The sequence below is a fragment of the Triturus cristatus genome, chromosome 6 (assembly GCF_964204655.1).
Source record: "Triturus cristatus chromosome 6, aTriCri1.1, whole genome shotgun sequence".
Classification (NCBI taxonomy): Eukaryota; Metazoa; Chordata; class Amphibia; order Caudata; family Salamandridae; genus Triturus; species Triturus cristatus.
Genome location: NC_140589.1, coordinates 81,851,504 through 81,857,283, shown reverse-complemented (window position 1 = coordinate 81,857,283; position 5,780 = coordinate 81,851,504).

The window sequence follows — 5,780 nt, the reverse complement described above, 5'->3', positions numbered from 1 at the left end:
AGCTAGGTTGTACCCAGCAATAACAACAGAAAAGTCTAAAACAAATCAAAAAACAGGGAAATAAAGAGTAGAAGTCAGCAAGGAAAACTGATACTGATAGTGATTGGGGGATGACATTTTAGAAGCTTTGTAATCTTCATGTCCACCACCATATGTGGCTCCAACATCAAGTTAAAAAAATATTACAAGCAGTAGCTGCACAGTGGCTACAGCTCCTGTTGACTTAAATACAATTCAGATTGAGAGACCACTTTCAGCACTTAGGATTGCAGCTGAACCTTCTGGAGCAGCAACTACTGTAATTGCTCCTGGTGTTACAGTTTCTATTGTGACTGCTCCTGCACCAGTGTCACAAGTTGCATAAGCGCAGACCTTAGCAATTCTTGTTGCAACTAGCATAGCATAGCAATAAGCATAGCTCCGAATGCTGTTGTTCCAGGTCCCTTAGGAGGAGTAGCTGAGACATGGTTTGTTCCAACGTCACAGAATTCACAGATTTGTTGCCTGCACACCACCACAAAATGTTCAATAATTAAGAGAAGGGAGAAGGATTGTTTTCACAACAGCAATTGCCCTGGGAGAGAAGCACCATTTGATGATGGAATTTCCCCCCCATAGTTTGAGGAAAATCTGATGGCCAGAAAACAGGAGATACTGATAGATAACCTACTGGTCAAGAGAGGGCAAGACCCCTAGATGTACCAAAACTGAAAGTAGAATTGCAGATTATTAAGGGATGTTTAGACATTTCACATTTGAATCAATATCATGCGAATGAGTTGATATACCTATGTAAAGAAGTTACAAGAGGTGCGGCTGCCACATGATACATTAAAAGAATTGGCAAGAAAATACGAGGTAGACCTCTTTAAGAGTATTCCTTTACAGAAAAGCTGGATGATGTTGGATGATGTGGTAATTGTGCCTCATCATCTAACTGTTAGATGATGAGGCAGTTGTGACCATGTAATCCTCAGGTATGAAAGTGCATATTGCTGAATTAGTCAAATGCATTCGGAAATGAAGTGATTTTGACAGATTAGAGAGCAAAGGGGCAAAGAAACAAGGGAAGAAAAAGAAACAGTGAGATAGTACAGAGGTTATGGTAAACTGCCAACAGCACCCCCAGATGAAGATGAGGTTTTAACTTTCCCTATGAGGGAGGCACCAGGCGGAGGGTATGTTCATGTGCCGTGAAGTAAAAGTGATCTTGCAACATTCACAATTTCCCAAAATTGAGAGAGAATCCAGCCCAGTAGTATACATAAGTTGACAGGTTTGTGAAAATTTAGAAGGTTTTGTGAACAAATTGGAACTCCTTCTTTGATATTGTGGTACTGAGTGATTTATGGGCTGAATGTAAGATAGCTGTACAATGGCCATGTACAGAGCCGCAAAGGGACGCGCCTACCCGTGCACCTTCAACTATGATGAGACAAAGTTTGATGATGTGATTACCTTTTTAAAGGAAAGGTTAAAACAAGAGACATTGATTGGTTAAGGATAAACAAACTGCCCAAGAAGCTAATGAGTCAGTGCATGATTATTATGAACAATTGTTACATGTGTGCAAGCAGCACAGTGGACAAGAAAATACAGAGAAGGGAGATACAGGAAGTTTTGTGTCTCTGTTTGCTCTTGGGTTACAACCAGAAATTAGTGTGCACATACAACAGAATGTGGTCTGTTGGCAGACAACGTGTTTAGATGAGATCCTGAGGTGTTCCAAATACTGTAGTGATGACCAAGAGATGAAGCAGAAAAGGCTTAAGGAGAAATATATGTTGGCGCAAGGTTGGCACAGAAAGGTTTTCAAAATCAGCTGTATGCAGGGAATGTTGGTGAAATGCAAGGTGTTGGTTTCCAGAGCAGAGGACAAATGGTATAGGGTGGAATTGGTGTTTCTCAGGAAAGAGGTTGAGGTGTTCCAGTTGATGAGAATTCAGGGGTAGGTATTGCAACTCTGAAAAAATTGGTAGAGAGAATGTAAACAGAATTCTAATAGACTAAGTGGGGATGGACAAATGCAAGGTAGGAATCAAACGCAGATGCAAAATATTCCAGTTCATGCCCCAGTTCAGCGGATGCAGAGTCCAAACCAATCACAAGTCTCTATGATGTAGGTCCGACAATCTTCAGTGGCCTCACTAAGTATGAGTAATCCCAGATTTAATATGAATCAAACACCCAGAACAAACACAAAACTATTCTAAATACAGAATCCATTTCAACAGTTAACTATGTTTGAGAATTAAAGCTTTGATTCAGACAACTCACAATGATGTTGTCTGAGAGGGGAGGAAGATTGCGTACTTGGCGCAGTCTTGGAGGTAGACACGAGAGGACCATTTGTAGAAGCAGAGTGAATGGCCACCAAGTGTTGTTTCTCATTGACACAAGAGCTTCCCATTCCACTGTTAAAACAGTGGAAGTCCATGACCTACCCATCTTGTGAAAGAAGATTCAAGTTGTGTCACAAATAAGAAAAATAACTAACCCCGTTTCAAAGAAAGTCCCTGTAAAAATAGGCTCAAGTAAAATTGCATACTGATGTTGACTTCAAAATGACAATGCAAGGGACAGCTGTAGGACTGTTCCCTGGAAGAACAATAGAGGATTTACTGTAAAATCACAAGCATGGGATTTTTCAGGAAAAGACATCGGACTAATCAGAGGTAAAGAACCAGTCTGAATTACCATAAAGCAGAATGCAGTGTTTCCTAGACTACCACCATATATATCTCATGCCTGAAACAGTGGCCAAAATCACTCCAGTGATTGAAACAATGCTAAAACAAGGAATCTTTAGAGAAATAGTTGGAAGTCCTTGCAATTCACTGATTATGGGTTTACAGAAGCCTAATGGCAATAACATTGTACAGGATCTTGGAAAATTAACATTGTAGTTACATGTTGCTCCATGGTACCGAATCCAGAATCAATATTATTCCAAATTCCTTGTGATGCGGACTGGTTTACTGTTGTGGATCTCTGCCAGGCCTTTTTCTCTATTCCATTGCACGAGGACAGTCAATTTGTATCTAGAGATAGAGTTTTGGCATGGTGCCGAGTTCCACAAGGGTGTACAAGAAGCCCTTCAATCATTAATCAGATTTTGAAAAAGAATCTTGAGACTTTGCAGGAGTCCTTTAACTCAGTTCTTGTTCAGTACTTTGATACCTATTGGTAGCATCAAGTACGCAAGAGGTTTGTAAACAAGACAGTTGCTTTACTGAATCATTTGGCTGAAAATGGTCAAAGTGTCTCCAAGCAAGTTACTGTATTTGAGACATCTTATTGAAAAAGGAATGAGAAAGGTGTCACAAGAGAGAATCACAGCAATTTCAAAAATGAATCCACTCAAAACTCAGACAGAGAGAGATCAGAATGGTTCTAGAAATGGTGGACTATTATAGACCGTGGATACCCAACTTTTCTCTTGTGCCAAGCCTTTACTGAGGCTGACACACAAAGATGTACCTGATCCACTTCCATTGAACAATGACTACTTAAAAGTGTTCCTAGAGCTGAGAGAAAGCCCCTGTTGTGTCCAGGCACTGGGAATGTCTGATTACAGTAAAACGTTCACAATGTTTTGCAGTGAGAGGGAGGGTTGCGCTCTCTCAGTGCTTACTGAGTAACATGGAGACACTTGAAGACCTGTGACATATTTTTCAACTACCCTTGACACTTGCCGCAGGATTGCCTGGTTGCCTTAAAGAAGTTGCCGCAGTTGGTGTCAGTATTGAGAGCGGTTGCAGCAGTAGGTGTGAGTATTGAGAAAAGAGCATAGTTATGGGACATCCTCTTACAGTCATGGTCCCTCATTCTGTAGAGATATTGCAAACTCGTACGAAGACACAATATTTGCCAAACAGCAGACTTGCAAAAGATGAACAACTGAAATTTGCAGCTGAGCATGACGTATTAAAGTGATGTCCAACTCTCAATCCAGCTACATTGTTACCATTGCCAAGAAAACGACATTGAGGGGGACGAGGTTGATCATGACTGTCTTGATGGTAAGGATTTACACACCAAGCCAACACCAGACATTAAGGATGAACCCCTTGATGAGCCCGACTGTTACCTTTGTAGACAGCTCATGTTGGAGAGACAATGAGGGGACTTTGAGAGCAGCCTATGCTGTTTGTACAATTCAAAAAGTGGTGGAGGCCTCCTGGCTTTGAGGTGTTACCTCTGCACAAGTGGTGGACCTGATCACCCTTACGCGAGCCTGCTACCTTTCAGCTCAATTGCGAGTGACTATATTTACAGGTAGTCAGTGTGACTTTGGTGTGGTCCATGACTTTGGGCAGTTGTGGTCACAAAGAAGATTCATGAAATCATCTGGATATCTTGTCTGGAATGTGGAATATGTGATGAGATTGCTGGAAGCCTTACAAATGCCACAAGAAAAAAGCTGTAGTTAAATGCCTAGCCCACAGAAGCAGGAATAATTAATTAACAGTTAGAAACAGATATGCAGATGATATTGCTTGGTATTGTGTGATTGTGGCATGTGCATTTAAATGAAAATATACAAATGAATCTGATGAGGACACCACCTTTTCCATGCTGTTGTCAGTAGCTCTTCAACTAGATAGGGTTTTGCCCATAATCAGTAATGCTAGGCCTACTTAACAGTCAATCAACTCCACTCACGCCAATACTGATAGCAATTTCCCATCACACAACATGATCACACATGACACATGATATAAACATATATTTTATTTTGAAACAAACCTGTTTGGAATTGCCCTTGTAAGAGGAATATATAAGCAGGGTGTTGTAACGCCAGCTTAAAAGGGCACAGTTTGTGTTGTGTGTTTTTTTTTCAAGAATGTGAAATTGGAAATTATTTACAGAACCAGAGCTCTTTATAAAATTCTATGGGTAGAGCATCATCCCCAGATGCCTTGCCTGAGGGTAGCGCAGCTTTGGCAGTTATAATTTCTTCTTCTGTTATATCAAGCTGAAGATGGTCTTTTGCCTCTGAGTCAAGAACATAAGGGCTCAGTGATTGTAAATATTCTTCAGCCACCTCTGACTCAAAATTGTCTGACTAGGCATATAGCTCCGAGTAGAACTGGTAAATTGCTCTAAAATTAAATTAGTCGAGTTATACAGTCGACTATCTCTACCCTTGATTAAATCTATCCGGGTTTTAGCTTTCTTGTCCGCTATCTGATAAGCCAGTAGCCACCCAACCTGATCCCCATATTCGTATTGGTTCAGTCGATTTTTATTGTAGGCAGCTGCAGCCTTCTCTTTACATTGTAGAGTCATAAGCACCCTTGTATTTATTAATTCAGAGTATATGGCTTCTTTATTAGACCCATTTGATATAATCTCTTGAGCATGTGATAACTCCAATTTTATTAAAGTATTACAGAGCTCCACCCGATTTTGGGTGATTTTATTCAGATGATTTATATACTGCTGCGTGGACCCCCGTATAACAGCTTTCATCGTATCCTATACGATGAAAGGAGAAGCAGTATCCATATTATGTTGAAGAAAATCAGTAAGAACCCCTTGAGTATGAGAGATATATTCTGGATCAGACAGCAAGTACCTAGGAAATGAAAAAAGGCAATTACTCGTATCCTCAGTAAAGGACTGCAAGTGCATCAATAGAGGGTTATGATCAGATGTTATCCGTGGACAGACCTCTAAGTTTGATTTTTTCATAAAGGCAGCTACTCACAAAAATTAGATCAATTGTAGAGTAATGTTGATGGGGACAAGAATAGTACGTAAAGCCGGGCGTACCA